The 21,761-nt window shown below is 40.4% G+C and overlaps 1 non-coding gene across 1 annotated transcript; it reads right to left on the bottom strand.

Moving 5' to 3' along the window:
• Positions 1-11,477: 11,477 nt before the first annotated feature.
• On the bottom strand, positions 11,478-11,587 carry LOC115517377. The gene has a single exon (XR_003969830.1). It is a non-coding gene; the product is annotated as a U6 spliceosomal RNA (small nuclear RNA).
• Positions 11,588-21,761: the final 10,174 nt, after the last annotated feature.

A 21,761-nucleotide genomic window follows, 5' to 3' on the forward strand; every position in this document is an offset into this window, starting at 1 on the left:
CTAAGAAGAATGAGGATTGAGGCAGTGCAATGCAGTGGTAAAGAGCACAGGTTCTGGAACCCCACGTACTGTATTTAAATACTGTCTCCACCACTTACTAGATACATCACAATGGGTGAGTTACTTAAACCACTTGGTGCTTCCATATCTTCAGCTATAAATACTATAAAACAGTAATTCCTAACTCTAGGGTTTTGAGAATTAAAGCATTTAGTGTTTGACATCATAAGCACTCAACGAATGTGAGCTAATCATGGGATCTGGAATGCATTGTTTTAGGTTTGGGCCTACAAGGATGTTACAGTCTAGTAGAGAAAAGAGAAAAGTGAACGAGCCATTTCCATCCAGTGTCATGTTACTGAAGCAGGAGACACAGAATCCTCTGAGAATATCCAATGAACACCTAATAGTTAAATGGCTACCATGTTTTGAGCACTAACAATGTGCAATCTGGTCTCCTAAGGGCTTTAATCACATTATCTCATTGAGTTTTTACAACAACTCAGAGCAAGGGGTAAAATTCAGCTCTGTCCAGTGCAGAGCTATGTTCCTTCCCCTTTGGGATGCAGGTCTTCATTAGTGCTTCAAGGAAGTTTGCACCTCAGAAAAAGTCCTGTCTCAAGAGAAAGCACAAGAGGGAGACTGTCCTCACCTCCAGCCACTTTGCCTCCAGCCATATTTGCCTAATCACGTCCATCCATTTGAAAGCAGGTGACTTTGGGGTGGGCAAGGGAAATTTCAAGCCCCAGGCATGGGTGTGAGAGTGAAATCCGAGAGGTGAGAGGCAGGCAAGTACCCTGAGGAGGAACTGATTGAAGCAGGTCTAGTATAACTGTTCTACCGCTAAGGAGCTGTGTTCCCAACATTGCAGAGAACGTGCCCACCCTGGAACAGCTTTCCATGCATTCTTCCCAGCAACACCAGCAGCATAATTGCAAACACAACTTGCTTCATGGCTCTCCACAGACACACCAGTCCTTCATGCCAGGTTTTGGGAGAACATACAAGCTATTCACTGCAGTCTCAAGCTCACTGGGAACTCTGAACACCTCATACTTAGAAAGAAAACATTGCTTTTCCAAAGCTCCTTTGCTCTAGATTACGTGAGAGACGTTAGCCTGTATATGCTGATGTCAAACTCTTCTCTGATAAGGGAATAGATAAGAGAGGCATTTCTTGGAATGAGTATCTAAAAAGAATCTGAGGAGAATCTAAGCCTTGGAGAAAGGGAATTGAGAAGACTTTGACCTAAGGCAAGGGAAGACAAAACTGCCCTAAATTCATTGCAAAATACATCAGCACCTATATTGTTTTCAATCATTCAACTGGACTTATTAACCACTTACTCTGTGCCTTGTGCTGGTGATTCAGTAGTGAAGTAGCCAATGCAGTTTCCACTCTCACACATCTCACAACCTCATAGAAGAGACAATCATTAAGTAATTAACACTTGTGATAAGTGATAGGAAAAAAAGCATAACCTAGTAGGTAGGAGTTGAGTAGAGCTCACCAGAGGAAACAATTTGAAGGATGAGCAGGATTTACACAGGTAGAGATTGGGAGAAGGGTGCCAGGAAGAGAATACAAGAGTGTCAAGAAGAAGGCCGCTTTGTGTGCAGAAGAGAGGGAGGGGCCAGAAGTGGGAGTACTTGCCTGCACGTTGGTGTTGGGGGGCAGAGGCTATGAAATGGAGCAAAACAGGATAGAAGACCTATGATCGGCTCTATTTTTCCTGTGTTGTCTACTAAATGAAACATGCTATCTTCCCATTGATACATTCTCCAATAAACTCAGTTTCAAGTCTTTAGAATCCCTTGACCATCCAGGATAATCATGTATAGAGATCTGGGTTCCCTGAAGTCCTGTTAGGCATATTTTCCCAGCATTGTGGAAAAGGAAGTGTCCTTTGTATAATCTTAATACCTTTCAAAGCACCTGCCTATGCAGCAGTCTATAAGCCATTTGTGAAAGAATATTGTCAGCACTGTGCTGATTGGGGAATGGGGCACCGTCCCTGGATTTATTCCAAAGGGTAAATTAGAGAAACCCTTGAATGAATAATTTGGTCAGTTCACTCCCTGAGTAACTTCAATTTCCCTATCTTGCTTCTTGTCATAATTTTCTTTCTAACCCAGAAAAGCAGAATGTTTATAAAGTACACAAGGTATACTGCTTGGCCTACACCTGCTGTAGTAAACATCTACATTTCCCAGCCCTCTTTAAGGCCTTGCACAGAGCAATTCCCAAGGTAGCATCTCCTAAGATGTGTTCTGTGATGCACCTGGAGTAAAGTGGTCCATCAGTCAATAGGTTGAGGACAGTACATGTGATATCCACTCACAGAAAGTTACCACTCACAGAAAGGTTAGTGCATTAGGGCACTAACAAGGCCTATAGTAAAGAAACCCAGTATTTCCCATATGTATTTAATTGCAGGAACTCTTTGTTTGAGTAAGTATGTTTCTATGGCAATACTAGCTGAGGGTATTGCTTATTTTTTATTTAACACTTGTTCAGTGGGTGGTATGTGTAAAGTAGGTGACTATGTCACAGAAAGAAGGGATAATAGGGGGAGGGTTTAGTGCATTCAATGTACAGTTTCAAAATATTCAATTCTATAGAGGATAAGAAAAGAAATGGGTGGATGAACTCATAAGATACATCAAGTATAGATCAGTAATTAGTAAGTAGAGCATGTATGGATTAAACATCAATGAAAAGGGCTACAAGATCCAAGAGTACATGAGGTAATAACATACCTGCAGGGCACCTGGGCACTAAATATTCAATGATACATTATATATCAATATTCATGAGTCCTTAATTCGACCACCCACTAGTGTTACCTACTAGTGTTCCACGTGCCGTCCATGGCTGTTCAACAGACTATATGACAAGCTACAATTCTGACTAATTGCACCTCTCTAACGGAGCAAGTATCATTGACCCAGGATCCACTTGTTTGAACCTCAACTCTAGTCTTCATGTCTGCAGCAGGAAAAGCTGATGCAGCTGAGATAGAATACATATAACATAGTATGCCCCAGGATAGTCCTATCGATGCCACTTGTTCCCTATCCTAAGTGTTTAACTTGACCATTCTCCCCCCCTTGCTTCTCACAGTGCTGTACACTGATTTAATAAAAAGTGTGATCCATGCGTTTCAATTGGGTATGTAAGCCTTTATATTTCATGAACTCTAGGATAGCCTGCCTACTGGTGTACTTGGAGCCTACTCAATTTTCCACATGACAGAGTGACACACACAAAGATTTTTAAAATATCTAATATACATAGTCAATAACATTGATAAACGTAGGTTACATTGATCAGGAAAACCCCCCACAAATTATCAATAGTAAGAATGAGAGATGACATTACTACACATTATAAAGACACTAAAAGAACACTAAGGAAATATTAACTTTATGCTGATAAATTCAACAAGTGATGAAAGGGACAAATTCCTTGGAAGGCATAAACTACCAATACTCACTCAAGAAGAAATAAATAATCTAAATAGCCTCATCTGTTAAATTGAACCTTCTCACAATAGTACAACCACTTTGGGAAACAGTGGGGCAATTCCCTAAAGGATGAAACAGACTGACTTATATGACCCAGAAATTCTATTCCTAGGTATATACTCAAGAGCAATGAAAACATATGTTGACACCAACACTTGTAACAAATGTTCACAGCAGCGTTATTCATAATAGCTAAAAAGTGGAAACAAATAAAATGCCCATTAACTGACGAATGGTTAAACAAAATGTGGTATATCCTCACAGTAGAATATTATTTAGCCATAAAAATGAATGGAATACTGATACATGCCATAACATAGACAAACCTTGAAAACATTATGCCAAGTGAAAGAAGCCATTCACAAATGACCACATTGAATATGATTCCATTTATATTAAAGTGCAGAATAGGCAAATCCATACAGGTTGCCAGGACCTGGGGAGAGTGGGGGAAATGGGGACTGACTCCTGATAGGCAACAGAGTTTCCCTTTAGGATAATGAAATGTTATGGGATTTGGTTGTGGTGATAGATGCATAATTCTGCAAATATAGTAAAATCCACTGAATTGTACACTCTAAAAGGGTGAACTTTATGCTCTGTGAATTGTATCTCAATAAAGCTATGATTAAATCAATCTTTGTAATTTACCATATTAAAGACAAAAAAGAATCATATGAATAGATGCAGAAAAATATGTGACAAAATCCAACATCAATTCTCGGTTTAAAAAAAAAAAAAAAAACACCTTAGCCAACTAGGAATAGAAGGAAACTTCCTCAACCGGTTATAGGGCATCTACAGCTAACATTATACTAAATGGTAAAAAAACTGCATTCTTTCTAAAATTAGAAACAAGGCAAAGATTTCTACTCTCACCATTTCTATTCAACACTGTACTGGTTCAGGCAGTGCAATAAGGTAAGAAAAAGAAATAAAAGATGATTAGATTGGAAAGGAAGTAACAAAACTGTCTATTCATAAATGACATAACTGTCTATGCAGAAAATCTTATGGAGTCTACAAAAATCGGTATTAAAAATAATAAGTGAGCTTTAGCAAGTTTTCTGGATATAAGTTCAATATATAAAAATAGTGTATTTTTATATACTAGCAAATAATTGGAAATTGAAATTAAAAACAATACTGTTTACCCTACTACCAAATATATCAAATGCATAGCAATAAATTGACCAAAATATGTATGTCCTATACTCTGAAAACTATAAAATATAGTTGAGATAAATTAATACCTCAATAAATAAAGAAATATTCTATACTCATGGACCAGAAGACTTAATACTGTGAAGACAGTTCTCCCTAAATTTATTCAACGCTATCCTAGTCAAAACTCTAACAGTTTTTTTCATGTAAAAATTGACAAGCTAATTCTAAAATTTATTTGGAGGGGCTCATGGGTGGCTCAGTTGGTTGGGTGTCCAACTCTTGATTTCGGCTCAGGTCATGATCCCAGAGTCCTGGGATTGAGCTCTGTGTTGGACTCTGTGCTGAGCATAGAGTTTGCTTGAGATTCTCTCTCACTCCCTCTGCTCCTCCCCCATTCTCTCTCTCCAAAAAAAAAAAATTTTCTTTTAGTAAAATTCATTTGGAAATGAAAAAGACATAAAATAGCTAGACAAATTTGGAAAGCTAAGTAATCAAGATAGCATGGTATTGGCATGAAAACAGATCACTGGGGAACAGAGTGTGGAAATAGACCAACATATATATGGTAAATTGATTTCCAGTGAACATGTAAAAGTGATTTAGTAGAGAAAGGATCCTTGGATTAGAATACCAAAAGCACAATCCATAAAACAAAAAATTGATAAATTGTACTTCTTTACAATTAATAACTTCTTTTCTTTGAGACACTATTAAGAGAATAAGACTAGTTACGGACTTAAAGAAAATATTTGTAAACCATATGTAGGACTTGTATATAGAATATATCAAAAAGTTTCAAAACTCAACAATAAGAAAAGCAAACACCCTAATTAAAAATAGGCAAATGATTTGAACAGACAGTTCATCAAAAAGATACATGGGTGGCAAAAACACATTTACAATGTCATTAGGGAAACTCAAATTATAATCACAAAGAGGTATCATTACACATCTATTAGAATATCTAAAACTAAAAAGACTAACCATACCAACTCTTGTCAATGATGTGGAGCAACTGGAACTCTCATGCTACTGGTGGAAATACAAAATAGTACAACTACTTGGAAAATAATTTGGTCATTTCTTAAAAATTTAAACATACCCACCTTAGGGCCCACCCATTCACTTCCAAGGAGAAAGTATATGTTTATGCAAAGACATGTACACAGATGTTCATGGAAGTTTTATTTCTAGAAGTTTATTTCTAATACTTCAAAACTGGAAACAACCCAAATGTTCATCAGTAAGTGAATGGATAAACAAATTGTGGTGCATCTACTGAGTAATTGATACCCTCAACAATGGAATACCAGTAATCAATACACTCAACAACATGGATGAATCTCAAAATAATGCTGAATGAAAGAAGCCAAAAAAAAAAAAAAAAAAAAAAAAGAGCATACCATATGATTCCATCTGTATGAAATTCTAGAAAATGCAAGCTAATCTGCAGAGGCAAAGAGTAGACAGCAATTGCCTGAGGACAGGAAAAGGGATTACAAAAGGATATAAGGTAACTTTTGGGAGAGTATGGATATGATCATTTACTTGATTGTGGGGATAGTTTCACAGGTGTGTACATGTTAAAACTTATGACATTTTATAGTTTAAATACATACAGTGTACATTGTGTGTTAATTATCTCAACAAAACTATTAAAAAGATCAGAGAACAGGGTTTTCCAAAGTAAATGAAGTACCTATTTAAAAAATAATATTCAATATTTATTGAACGTTTTTATATACCAAATTCTATTCTAGTTAAGAGTTATTACTTCCTTTCATCTTCCCAGTAACCTTATAAAGGAAGTACTATTATTCCCATCAAGTAACTCACTCAAATCCCACAAGCCAGTGAGATATTAAGCCAGAATTCAAACCTCGGACCATTTGACTTTACTACCCATAATCATAACCACTATATAACCTGGATCCAGAAGGCCCTCAAGGAATTTGGAGTCCAGTGTAGAGACAGATACCACCCTCCAGCCTACAAGAGAGTAAATGAAAGGGAGAAAAGGGGGAAATTTGGTGAAGATTAAACTAATCTCTTGCTAGGTCCCAAACTAGACCATTGACCTAGTGGCATAGGCAATGCTCTGGATAACAGAGTCCTGGTGCTTCTGTCAAGTCACTGGACAAGGAAGGGGTTGGGGAAGGATAGGAAGCCTCTGTCTAGACTAAGGGAGATTGACCATGCACATTCAGTTCAGGCAGTCCCACCAGTCAGGGCTCCTCCCGTTTCTGCCCATGTTAAGACAATCATCAGAAGCAACTGAGCAGACATTGCCTTGACCCATTTCAGGAGTTCCAAAGGAGGTTTTTAATTAGAAGATCTAAGATTCAGAACCGGGATGAGCCCTTTCACTGCTCGGTATTTCCACTTCCTCATCTCTAAGATGGGGAAGTTGAATTAGGTGTTGCTGTGGTTCCTTCTATGTCTCACAGGCTTTGTCCTGGCCTGTTTTTATGGTTTTCCCAAAGAGTATGAAGGCTCTGATGGGGATCCATGAAGTGTCTAGAAGGGTGACTTTACTTCTCTCAGCAGCTCTGCTGACTACAGGGAACTATACTGAGATTATAAAACAACACCATTAAATAACTAGAAAGGAAAATCATTAACGGCAGATGCCTTTATATCAATACTTTTGTGATTATCAAAGTAATAGACGTTAATTATAGACATTTCAGAAAATATAGACTGTGAGGAAAGAGTTAACACAGCATTTCTGGTTGCTTGCTCCTTACATGTCTTCAAGAGACCCATGAGTAACCCTTGGCAGCCCTTAGAGTGTTCTTTATATTGGTGGTTGATGACTTACATACACCAGGACCAATGGATCGTACCATACGTGCTTCTCAGGGGCACTTTGCACAAACATCAAGATCAATGATGTGCACCTAGTTTCATTGTTAGGGTTGGGTTTTGGTTACCAGAGTTGGTTGCATACATAGTAGGATATACTTATGTGACCAGCCCCCTATAAAAGCCTTGGACTCTGAGACTCAAACAGGCTTCTCTGGGTAAAGACATTCTATATATGTCCCTGAAGTTAATGGCGAAAGAAAGAGTACTCCTGTGTGGCCTCCACACTCCTGTGTGGAAAGACACTGAAGTCTGTGTTGAATGTCTGGACCCCATGAGTGCATATCTTTTTCCCACTGCTTTTGCTCTATACGTTTTGCTATAATAAATCTTAGTGAGTATATAACCTGCTGTTGAGTCCTGTGGGTCCTTCCGGTGAATCACTGAATAACACAGAGATAAATATATAAATACACACATATATATAAATTAACCCAAATCCGTATACTTGGAGATAACCACTTGGCTAGCTTTAAAAACAAGGTTTTGACCAACCAAATCATCTTACAACACTTGATCTTAGCCAAAAGGCCGAAAAGTGATCCAAATCATCTTACAGAAGACCTTCTAAATTGTGAGAAGGCAAACAAAACTGCTAATTAAATTGGTAAATTGTACCATGGAGTGAAGATTAAATTTTATGGAAGCCCTGTGTTAGGACTTACATAGTTTTACTGTTTTAAATGATTACCAAGATTTACTGAACTTTACTTTTGTGACATAATAATGGTTTCATATATGACTTAATCATTAATTCAGAATCCAACTTTTAATCTTGATTGGGTTCCTATGGGAACAGTTAGGACACTTTACAAGAAATGGCTTTATAATACTGCCCAAGAACTGGTTGTGAAAAGCAGAGACTTCCTGTCTCCCTAAGAGTCTAGGGAGACAATGGGGGGGGGGGTAGTGAATGAGACCAGCTACCCTTCCATGTACCCCTCATTCTATAAATCACCCTTTTTTTTGGCAGCTTCCCTCTATGACCTTAGTAATAAAAATAATTAATAATAACTACTAACATTAATGAGTACTTATTCTGAGCCAATCACTATTCTAAGCACATGTTTTCTCTTAATCTTCACAACATCATATTCAGTAAATGCTACTATTCTCCCCTTTATAAAAATGAAGATACCAAGGCTAAGTATAATTAAATAGCTAGTTCATGAAACTAGTAAATTAGATGTTACTGGGACTTGAACCTGAACTCAGGTCAGCTGCCATACTTCATGTCCCCTTATGTTTATACAAATGAGATGTCACTGATATAAATGGGTTTTAGAGTTAGGTTTTGTATTAGGGTTTTCAGGGAAACAAAACCAACAAGATACACACACACACACACACACACACACACTCACACTCACACTCACACACATTCACAGATTTATTTTAAGGAATTGGCTCACACGATTGTGGGGGCAGACAAGTCTGGAATTTGCAGAGCAGGCTGGCAAGCTAGAAATTCAGGGAAGAGTTGACGTTGTAGTCTTGTATTCAAAATCTGGAGGCTGGAAACACCCAGGTTTCTATTTTGCAGTCTTGAAGCAGAATTTCTTTTTCTTCAGGAAACCTCAGTTTTTGCTCTTAAGGTAACTACCCACATTATGGAAGGTAAAAAAGTCTACTGATTTAAATGTTAATCACACATAAAATGTAACTATCATAGTTCTGATTTTTCTCTTTTGAAGAGGAAAGGGAGGGTGGATCCCCAGATGTGATTTACTCAAGACTAACCCCAAGATGAGCCTGTTACCCAGTGAAAAACCAGTCCCATGAGTTGGCAAGCCTCTTAGCCACAGCCATGCAAGTGTGGCATTGCCCAGAAGAGGGCACTGCCTTCTACTTGTGTAACATTTGTGCAACCATCTGCAAGGGAACTAGGAGGATAGAAAAAATGTTGACACTACTTTCAATTATTGTATTTTACAGTCCCCGATTCATTTTAGCACAACCTTTGGTAGAATAAATGCCTGTGAACTTTTAGTTGTACCGTAAGACCAAAGGACCTCATTGACAATATTCACACTTTATGTTCAATAACGCAGGAAGACATGGGATGATGGTGTCCTTCTGCTTTCCTGGTGCATTATAATTGGTCTGGTCAGGCAGCATCAAACCAGTTTTTCCCAGAGTAGGCCAACTCAAGCTGATGCAGGGGGAAAGAAAAAGCTGAGGCATTGGCAACTAAGAGAGAACTGGGAGGACCCCTGGGGCTCCAGGCAGTTGAGGAAACTTCTAGCAAGATTCACAGGATAGGTCTGGGAAGTTACTTACTGTGTTTGGGTTTGAGACAATAACACTGCAGGCCCCTTTGGCAATACTACTCAGTCTAGCTGAGCAGTTAAGCTAATCTCTGGATTCTTAATTGGGAATGGAAATCCGCATAAATACAGTTATTCTTTAGTTCTCATTGATAATTAAAAATCCCCCTTCCCTGCTTCCATTTTAATGAGAGCTTCCATTTGTGCAGCTTGAGATTTTGCAGAGGCCTTTTTCATCCCACAGAAAGTAATAGAGCAGGTACCAATTATTTCCAATTTACAGTTGAGGAAACACAGAGGTTAAGTGCCTTGCTCTGGCTCCCCTGTAATCCAAGCCTGGAAGGAGACCAGAAACCTGGGGCCTGATCTTAGCTTTGTGCTTTGTCCCCTACCAAAAATACATTCCTGGGGCGCCTGGGTGGCTCAGTCTGGTTGAGTGTCTGACCAACTCTTGATTTCAGCTCAGGTCAGGATCCCAGGATCAGGCTCCACAATCAGCATGGAGCCTACTTAAGATTCTCTCTCACACATGTACTCTCGCTCTCACTCTCCCCTATTCTCTCTCTCTAAGTTAAAAAAATAAAAAATACACCCCTAACTCTCATTTACTGCTATTCCAGGGTCCATTAAAGATGCATATATGCAAACACTGTGAGCTGATAATTCCACTTGTAGGAATGTGTGCAATAAAACCCCATCAACATAGAATGGATAAATAAACTGTGGCATATTTCTTTTTTTAATGCTTACTTATTTTGAGAGAGAGGGCACATGAGCACATGCAAGCCAGGGAGGGGCAGAGAGAGAGGGAGAGAGAATCCCAAGCAGGTTCTGCACTGTAAGCAAAGAGCCCAAAGCAGGGCTTGATCCCACAAGACCCTGACCTGAGCTGAATTCCAGAGTCAGAGGCTTAAGCAACTGAGCCACCCAGGCACCCCATCTGTGGCATATGTCTATCATGGAATACAATATAGCAATGAGAATAAGTGAAGAAGATCTACACAAAATGTGAATAATTTCACAAGTATACATAAAGTTCAAAAACAGGCACAAATATAAAGTGTTTAAAGTTAGGTTACTGGTTATACCTCAAAGGACTAGTAACTGGGGGAGGAGTGGGTACAGAGGTCTTCTGGGGTGACTCTAACATTCTACTTTTTGATCTACATAGTGGTTACCAGGGTAACATAGGTGTGTTCACTTTGCACAAATTCACCAAGCCATACATTTACAGTGCATGCACTTTTCTGTATCTGTTACACTTCAAGAAAACAATTTTAAAGCCCTGATTCGTCTAAATGAATCACCTTTCCGTGAGCAAACATCAGGACTGCCCACATGAAGCTTATCCTCAATTACACCAGATTTGTTTGTTGCTCTAACAGTGACCACATCACCATTCCCCAGAGTTTCCAAAGCATTGAGAGAGCAGGTCAACAAGGGTCTTTGCATTTGTGCATGCAAGAATACATTTCAGGAGGGCTGCCACCTAGGAAGTTCAGCACCTGCCTCCAATACTATGAGCATGTGTTCTTTCTTGCGTGTCCATAAAGTAAGGAAGAAAGAACTAAGCAGGATAAGCCAAACACAGAAAACATCTCATCCAAATGCAAAAGCTCTCTTGACTATGTCCCATTTTAAAAGTTCTTATTTTTGTATGGAAGGTTTCACAGGTTTGCCTGTCACCCTTGAACAGGGGCCACACTAATCTTGTCTGTGTCGCTCCAGGGTTTTCAGTAGATGTGCTGCCAAAGTGAGCACACCTGTCTCATTTTTAACAGCCAATGACACTAGCACCATTTTTCAGGAAAAATAAGAAACCTAACCCCTGCATCCTAGAGTGCAGACAGCACCTCTAAACAAGAGGGCATAGGGCAGCGATCAAAACTGTTCCAAACTGTGGCAGGCCCTAGTGAAGTGAGAGATGGAACCCAGGGTACTGTCTGCTTCTCATTAGCTCTTATTGCTTCTTGCAGGAACAAGGTGTTTGAAAAATCTTTTTTTATTAATTTTTTTAAAAATTTAGAATTTATTTTTGAGAGAAAGAGACAGAGTGAAAGCAGGGGAGGGGCAGAGAGAGAGAAACACGCAGAATTAGAAGCAGGTTCCAGGCTCTGAGCTGTCAGCACAGAGCCCAACGTGGTGCTCGAACTCAAGAACCGTGAGATCATGACCTGAGCCAAAGTCGGACACCCAACTAACTGAGCCACCCAGGTGCCCTGGTGTTTGAAAACCTTAAAAGACAAAAGTACAACAACGTATTAGATCAAGGGTTGGCAATCTCTGTCCATGGGCCAAGGACATTTGGTTCAGGGTTACACACACACACACACACACACACACACACACACACACACACCATACTTTCTCAGCTGCTTTGGAGAGCTCCTACCACCACTGCAGCTCTTGTATCTTCTACATCAGTGATTCACTGCTGTTTCAGTCCCACACTCTATCTCAGGGGAGAAAGACTGAGAACCACTTAGACAGATAACCACTTCCATACTCTCTCCAATTGGATTATGTGTGAAGGAGCTGGCCCTCTTTCTTTCCTCCCAGTGGCCAGGGGGACACCAGCTGTACTTTTTGCACCTTTCCATCATATGGTGGGGATGTCGGAATTCTGGTGGCTGGTCCATGGGCATGCTGTGAACACAACCACAGAATAACAGGGTGAGAGAAGAAGCCAGGACTGAGCCAGGGTGGTGTTCTTCCAGGGTCTAAATGAATCCTGGAGGTAGCAGAGATCCTCTGGGTATGCATACCTGGAGCCCAACACCAGGAATTTTCTGGCAGTGGCAACACTCAAAGCCAGGTAGATGTCACAAAGACATATACACAAAGAAGCTCATTGCAGCATTGTCATTATAGAGAAAAATGAAAGGCAACTGAAGCCACCAGCAACAAGCTGTGTTCATTATATGATATCGTCATATACCATGGATTATATTGCAGCCATGAAAAAGAAATGAGGCTGCTGTATATTAACTAACACAGAAGGTGGTCTACACCTTGAAGTTAAATGATAAAGGCAGGATGGGGAAAACTATATATAGTGTAATTCCATTTATGTATTATAAAATCCTGAGGCATGCACACAGTCTCACACCCACTAGAAAAAGATCTAGAAAGATACACACCAAATTATTATCAGGTTACCTCTGGGGACAGGAATGGAAATAGGGAAGTGAGGGAGAACTTTCCAATATTGAAATTTTCATTTATATATTATTTGTTTATGATGGACAAATAATAGTTCTTTTGTAATTTGAAAAAGCAACTTAAAAAAAAACAAGACTATGGGAATGGGTTATGGAGGAGGCACATTTGATGTGGGTGATCAGCACAGCTAGCAGCTTCTGTGACTCACGCCCAAGGGCTGGGAAGTAGACTCTCTGAGAGCTGGGAGAGAGACTCCAAGCTCCTGATTATGCAGGACAGTTCCTTTTTTTCCCCCCTTCCTGTTCTCCCTCCTTGGGGTCATGTGCTCTTGGCTCTCTTTGGATCACTTCTAACTCTATGCAGCCAGAGGAGAAGGGCCCCTCCCTCAGAAGACCCAGGGAGGATGACTTGGGCCTACCTGGCCCTAAGCCTTATGAAGAAATCTCCTCTTTACCTTGGTGCCCATTGCCTCGGGGCTCTTTCCCTGGACCTTTGTATCAGAGCACAGGATCTCCAGAGGCTGAGGGAAAAGGTGCCACAGCACTTGGCAACTTTTAGTGTAGCCTTCTGGGGCTCTCCACCCAGATTCCACCTTAGAATTGCCTGGGGAGCTTTGAAAAAATATAAACCTCAAATATAGACATATATGTTGAAATAGAGAATAAATGTTTTGTTGTGTCAGCAAATGACCAACGTTGGGTAAAACAGAAATTTTCATCCATTCCAGAAGGCGTGTAATTGGTTAAGAACCTTTTGATAAGTCGTTGGACAATATTAAGAGTCTAAAATAGTTTTATATTATTTTGTCCAGTAATAAAACTTCTGGAAATTTCTCCTGGTGAAAAGCAAAATGCCTCAAATAAGGAAAATTTATGTGAAGAGTTCTCTCATTATGTTTCCTTTTGTAATAGCTAAAAATCAGAAGCAAACTAAATGCTCAACAAATGTCAGGTGAATGGTTAAATAGGTGTACTCCATGGAACATTTTGTGACAATTAAAATTGTAATGAAAATTTGCAAAAGTCAGTTAAAATGTAGTAATGATGAGGGGTTTCTGGGTGGCTCAGTCGGTTAAACATCTGACTCTTGATTTCAGCTCAGGTCATGATCTCATGGTTCGTGAGATCAAGCCACACGATCTCATAATTCTCTCTCCCTCTCTCTCTGCCCCTCTCCTGCTTGTGTGCTCTCCCTCTCAAAATAAATTAATAAACTAAAAAAAAAAAAAAAAAAAGAGGTTCACCGCTAAAAAGATTCTGGCTCTTTAGGAGAAGGTGCTGCAGCCAATTTGCTGTTGGGCCAAAGGAAACAAATGCAAATTGAATAGGAGAGAGAAGCTCAGGAAAGGCAGACAGCAAAAAAGGTTGATCACCAGAATATAACGATCCTTTTATGGCCCAACATTCTGAGGACCTCAGAAGAAGGGTAACATAGTGATGTGGCATGATTGGTGGGGCACCAAAGAGCCCCCTGCTTATAAATGTCCTCATCTGGTGCTGTGTTGCCTGTAATTCCACTATTAGGCTAACTCCACTTGGGTTATTAAGTATTGCCCATTCATTGTTGCCCTCTTCTAAAACATAGACTCCTGAGAGGAATAACACTTTGACTTGACAACAATTTAGTGGAATTAGTTCATGATTTACTCAGCCAATTTGAGTACCTACTCTGTGCTTGGTACTACAGTAGGAATTGGGATACTATGGAGGGATGACCTCATTAAGGTGACTAAGACTTAGTTCAAGTCAGAAGTACCTACTGAACACCTCTTGTCACCTGACAAGGAGCTGGTGCTGGGACAGGAGGAAGACAGAAAAATGCCCAACACTGTCACCTCCCTCAAGGAGCTCACAGCTTTTTTTTTTTGGGGGGGGGGGGGTCCAAGCACACAAAAGACAGAACAAGCAACTGCTTATTAAACTACTAATATAATCAAGGGCCGACATGAATAGTGGAGCTCAGAGCCTTTGTGTCAAAGAGTCTTTTCAGAAGCTTTCATGATTGAACCACACTAACCCTTTTCATTAGGGAGCCTGGAAAAGAAGCTATTATAACCCAACTGTTTTCTAAATATTAACATGGGCGTGACTTCCTGGTTCCGAGACCTCACCTTAGTTTCTACCCCACATGCTATAGCTCTGGCTAGACTGAACACTACTGAAAGGGAGCTATTCATTAAGCATTAAGCATTAAGCATTAAGCATTAAGCAGGGTGCTTGGGACTCACCCACCTTCTCTTCCTGTGCCCCAAACTGGCCATCTGCCACATTTGGTGGTGGGCTGAGTGGTTTCACATGTACTAAACACCCACAAGATACATGGTTTCTCTCTATCATAGTCATGCTCACAAGGTACCCTCATGAGAAAAGCCTCACTAGCTTCTGGCTCCAGCTGTCATGGGAAGGAAGGATTATGACAGTCACCCAAGTCGGGAAAGGAAGCAAGATTTAGAAACAGAAGAACAGGTGTGGCTCAGAATCCAGGCATCAAGCAGGACCAGACGGGACAATATTACCAAATTTTAAGAAGGAGACTTTTCATGAAATTATGTGCCTTTTTATGAAACTATCTTTAGTAAATTGTGTGATCCTCGAAGCACATTCCAGGCCAGAGGTCCTTTGGGGCTGGATCAAAAGCCCAGAAGGAATGAGGAATGTAGACTAGTGCAAGAACAAATCAACATCTAGCCCAGAGGAAGGGCAGAGTCATTGGCACCACGGCTCAGAAAAGACTGGAAGCTCAGAGCTGGAAGCTCAGAACTGGAAATCAAATCTGGCATTGCCAAGAAAGAGTAGACAAAACAAAATCTAAGGCCAGGTACTGTGGTGGCACAGGCCTCGAGGGGGAGAGCACAGAGTAGGGTCCAAGTTGAAGATGGGTGTTCAGATCCAGGGGAGCCAACTGATGTCTACAGACTAAGCAAAATACTGGAAAAGTGGTTGCCTCTGGTTTGGGGGATGGTGGTGTTGCTGACTGGGAAGAAACATGAGGGGACTTCCTGAGAAGATACAGAGATGAATGTCCTATATCTTGAAAAAAGTGTGGGTTACACAGGTATATCCATTTGTCGAAAGTCACTGAATTGTAGACTTGGGATTTGTGTACTTTAATGTATGTTAAGTTTTACCCCTCAAAATTGTAAACTAATTAAACTCTCATTAGGCTTACTTTAAGTGGTGCTAGGGATTAGCAATTCTGAAACTACGATTTGTGTATTCTTGACCTTGAGGTTAATGGGAGCCAGATTTCTAAGTGCTGGGGAAAGAAATTACAAATATGGAAAAAGCATTTGTTGTATTAGAATTGGAGTTATTAGAATAAATATATATTATGTCACATATATCTCCAACATATTTCTAATATATATCTATGCCTCTATATGTATCTATTTCCATTTGTATATGTAATATTACCTAATTCTGTCTGGTAAGAGGCCTAGAAACAGTGACACACCAGTAAGAATGAGCACTTTTAGCACCCAGATCTTGGTTTCTAAATACCATTACCCACTAAAGGAACTAGCGATTCTTGAGAAATGGCTTATTCTGGGGCTATGGGCAGGAAAAGTAGAGGTTGAGCCTGGAACATCTTATTTTGCAAGAAGGTAAGGAAATGCTCAAAGAATCATGAAAATATGTTCAAAAAGACTCAAGAGCCAGCGGTAAGAGGTTCCCACTCCCCAATCTGGAACAATTTTAACATCAAAATAAATAATATTTATAATGGATTGTACTCCACTGATAGCCTAAGAATCATGTTGATATAGATAGATAGATATAAATGTTAAGGGAAACCTCTTTATTACAGTAGAATGCAAAATGAGAGTTGTAGAAAATCATCAGAGGATGCCAAAATGGATGGGTAAAAGTTTGATTTAAAAAAGGATAATTACAGGGGCACCTGACTGGCTCAGTCGGTAGACCATGTGACCCTTGATCTCAGGGTCATGAGTTCAAGTCCCACATTGGTCATTGAGCCTACTTAAAAAAAAAAAAAAAAAAAGGGATATGCAATTTTGCTACTAGGTATTTACCCAAAGAATTCAAAAATACTGGGGCACCTGGGTGGCTCAGTCAGTTAAGTGTCCAACTCTTGGTTTCAGCTCAGGTTATGATTTCATGGTTTCATGGGTTTGAGGCCTACATTGGGCTCTGTGCTGGTGGTACAAAGCCTGCTTGGGATTCTCTCTTTCCCTCTCTCTCTGCCCCTCCCCCACTCACTCTGTCTCTGTCTCTGTCTCTCTCAAAAATAAATAAATAAAATTTAAAAATTAAAAAAGAAGAGAATACAAAAACACGAATTCAAAGGGATACATGCACCCTGATGTTTAGAGCAGCATTATGTACTGCAACCGAATTATGGAAAGAGCCCAAATGTCCATTGACTAATGAGTGAATAAAGAAGATGAGTTATACACACACACACACACACACACACACACACACACACACACACATACACACAATGGAATATTACAAACTGTAATAATCAAGAAATATTACTCAGCATAAAAAAGAATGAAATCTTGCCATTTGCAATGACATAGATGGAGCTAGAGTGTATTATGCTAAGGAAAATAAGTCACTCAGAGAAAGACAAATAGCATATGATTTCACTCATATGTGAAATTTAAGAAACAGAACAAATAATCATAGGGGAAAAAAGAGACAGAGATAAATCAAGAAACAGAGAACAAACTGATTGTTACCAGAGTGGAGGTGAGTGAGGAAATGGGGATTAAGGAGTGACCTTGCCATGATGAGCACTGGGTGATGTATGGAAGTGTTGAATCACTATATTGCATACCTGAAACTAGTATAACATTGTATGTTAACTAACTGGAATTTAAATAAAAACTTTAAATAAATAGGATAATTACAGAGATGTAAAGTATGCAGCAAATGACTTGATGAAAGAGAAAAATAATAACTTCATAGCATCAGATACCACTCTACCAAGTCATCAGGGCTAAGATCACTATATTGTTACAAACCAATATCCCATATCACATGCCCCCGATTAGGATGCTTGGAGAAGAGCACACTATCAACTCTGTGGTATTCCTGCCAAAAATGCATAACCTGAATCTAATCATGAGAAAACATGAGGCAAACCCAAACTGAAAGACATTCTACAAAATAACTGGCCTGTACTTTTTTTTTAAATGTTAAGGTCAAGAACACAATGAAAGGCTAAAGAAATGTCCCAGAATAAAGGAAAATAAATAGACCTGATAACTAAATGCTATGTATAATCTTGGATTTGATCCTCAGGAGAGGGAAAAAAAAGTAAGGACATTTTGGGGGCAATTAATGAAAGACATAGTAGTATTGTATTAATGCTTAATTGCCTGATTGTGTAACTGCACTGTAGTTATTAAGAGAATGCCTTTTTGGAAAATTCATACTGGAGCCAATAGGAGCACATCTCCATCTTCAATGGGAGAGGAGAGTGGGAGAGAAAGAGAGAGAATGATAAAGCAAATAAGGCAAAAATGTAAACAAACAAATCATAAGTTGTAGAAGTTCCTTGAACTGTTCGTGTAATTTTTCAGTAAAACTGAAATTATATCAAAATAAAAGGATCTCCCCCAAAAACGAAACAAAGCAAACAAACGTATGGGTGTGGTCAGCAGCCCGGAGGCTTATGCTTCCTGCTAGGACCAGAGCCAGCCCAAAGCGTGACCATTTCAGTGCCTGCAGGAGGGAAGGGTGGGGGGAGGGGGGGGTACCTGCAGGGTAGGCTTAAGTTGGCAGGCAGTAGTATTATGTAAATTCTGTCAGCGACTAGACCACAAGCTGGGTGCAGTTCCTGGCAGGGCCATCCTGTCCTTACAGCAGAGAGGCCTTTACAGCTGTTTTGTGTCAGATGATTCATAGATAACATGCAATGGAGAAGAATCATTGGTAAATGTGTGAACTGTGCTCGGATTTCAATTTTTCATAAAACAGATTCTTGTTTAAGTCTTCTGCTTTTGTTATAGCCATCAGGAAATAGAAATGTGTTTGCATTTTTGCAAGGAGGCCTGAACTTTTAAAATCTGGTAAAAGAGTTTAAGGTTCAAAGATTTTAAGGTATAATCAGTTAAGATTTTCCCTTTTAGTAAGAGTAGTAATTAAGGCATAAACTTTCCCTAAGCAATTTCTTTCCAAAAAGAAGCATACATTTAAAAATAATTCATTAATATCTCCTCTATGACCATTATTCAAAGGTTGGCCTTCTGCCATGGCTCTAGAACACAGTGATTTTTTCTCTGTCATTTCTTTTTTTGGCCAAAGATTCTAAGAATCTCTGAACTGTTAATTATATAATTTCCTCTGGTTTGTCCCCCAGAAGCTTAACAGTCAGATTTTTTTCCCCCAGCAAATTGAATGCCCCACAAATCAAAGACCAATTCTCTGAAAGTAAGACAGGCTTCTTCACACGACCTTGGTGGCTATCAACTGCCTTTTCTCTAAGAGGTAGCCACTCTGCCTGCTCCCTTCAAAATCAATCCCATTATGTAAGTTCTTCCTAACCTCTAACTTACACCTCCTGGCTGTGCCTGGGAAGGGCCAAGAGTGACTGCAACACTGGGGAGTGGAACCAGAATTCATCTTCCCTTTCCCTCTGCCTACCTATGGGGAGCATTTCTAACAACCATCCAGGCTCACTCCCAGGCAGCCCTTACTGAGGCTGGGTGGGGGCCAGGGGGCAGCACGTAGCCTAGCCAATGCTAGAGAAGGCACTGTCTCCCTAGGAGGGCCTGGAAAACACAACTCATTAGAGCTAGGCTGAGTCATCAGGGTGTGGAGGCTGTTGGACCACATTCTTGCAACATAACAAGCAAACAGAGTCCAGGCAGAGAACATCCCAACTGTGGATTCTGTAATACTTTTCAAGGCCAGTTCACAAAGGCATTCAGCAGCACTGTGAACGTGAAATAAAAGGCATACAGAACCACAGCTCCAAACAGGCCGATTGGAACTACACAAGGTTAGGTTAGCCTGTAGCTGACCAGGACAACAGAGGAAGAGGTCTCTTCTGGGACCTGAAGGCCCTGGCAGACGGAAGGCATGAACCCAAGTGAGTGTCTTGCCAGCCTTTGGTCTCCAGGCTTAACTACTCTTGGTCTTGAACTCCTAGCTGGATAGAATTTAGTGAAGCAGAAGGTAGCCCTTCTTACCCCTGAGAACCCAGGCAGAGAGGAAAAGTGCTTTGAAACTGAGATCTGTTTGGGGCGCCTGGGTGGCTCAGTCGGTTAAGTGTCCGACTTCAGCTCAGGTCATGATCTTGCGGTCCGTGAGTTCGAGCCCCGCATCGGGCTCTGTGCTGACAGCTCGGGGCCTGGATCCTGCTTCAGATTCTGTGTCTCCCTCTCTCTGACCCTCCCCCGTTCATGCTCTGTCTTTCTCTGTCTCAAAAATAAAAAATAAACGTTAAAAAAAATTAAAAAAAAAGAAACTGAGATCTGTTTCCAGGGTATAATTGCTTCAGTCTCTGAAACTGGAAGACCAGGATCCATTTTCTTAGAGGCCAACAGCAGGCTGAGAGGCAAGTGTAGTGGAGCAAGAAGAGTCAGGCAGACAAGTTGAGCCAGGCCTAACTTATTTTCTTTGAGGCTCAAACCCATTCCTTTCAGGCAGTGGTCTGGAGGCAGACACCTGGCTCTGAGACCAAACTAAATGTTCATCCTTATGAAGAAATGCTTCTAATAGACCAAAAGGTGGGATCCTGCAAGAAGCAAAAAATGCCAAGACTAATGCACTGGTGTGATGGCCACACCCTACCTCCCCAACCAGACATCTTAAACCTGACATTTAATAAGCCATGAGACACTTGTTTTCACTCTCACCATCAAAGTATAGGAAGACAGATGCTCTCTGCCTTTTTGCCTTTGGGTATTTTTCTCCTGCTTCCTGAGCTGTGCTGGGGAGAGACAGAGAAGAAAAGGAAGGAGAAACCCAGGAAGATGAGAGAAATTCTCCCCATCCTTTAACAGATTTCTGTTCTGCTCCTGTGGTTGAGGGGCCAGGGCCTGGGCTGGCTTATCTGCTGTACTCACATTCTGGTCATTTTCTCTCTAAAATAAGGATGGCCAGCACCTCCACTTGTGTTAAATGTTTCTGTCCGGGGCCTGTATACAATCTTGCAAATGTGTCACTGGTGGCAAGGAGGGCCGGGTGTGGTTGCAGACAGACAGACGCAAGTCCATCTTTGCCTCTGGAAAAACAAGTTAAGAGGCACACTTTCTAAAGGCAGCCAGATCCCTTCCCAGTCCAGTATATTTGACTTTGTTATGGGATACAGAAGAGATGAGAACTAGCATTTGGGTGGGGGCGGCTAAGTGTGCTGGACACTTTAGCTATGTTCTCCCTTACTCCCCCAACAACTCTAAGGCAGGTGGTATTGTCCCCATTTTACAGATGAAAAAACTGGTGCTCTGTATTTGATAGGGTACTAGCTACCAGACCTTAGGTAACTGGCAGAATTAGGATTTGAAGCCAATTTGTATGTACAAAAGCTGATGTGCTTTCTACGGGTCTGTGCATACTGTTCTTTGTCATCCCTGGTCACCCAGTGCTTCTTACATCTTTCCTGATTTGTCAAAGATTGCCAGGAGTGACTGAGAGGTCATGATTTGACTTTCATCTCTTAATTTTATTTGATTTGAATTTTATTTTTTTATACAGTTGACCTTTGAACAACATGAGTTTGAACTATGTGGGTCCACTTACACACAGATTTTTTTTTCAATAAATACAGTACAGTACTGTAAATATATTTTCTCTCC

This window comes from Lynx canadensis, chromosome B3 (assembly GCF_007474595.2).
Source record: "Lynx canadensis isolate LIC74 chromosome B3, mLynCan4.pri.v2, whole genome shotgun sequence".
Classification (NCBI taxonomy): Eukaryota; Metazoa; Chordata; class Mammalia; order Carnivora; family Felidae; genus Lynx; species Lynx canadensis.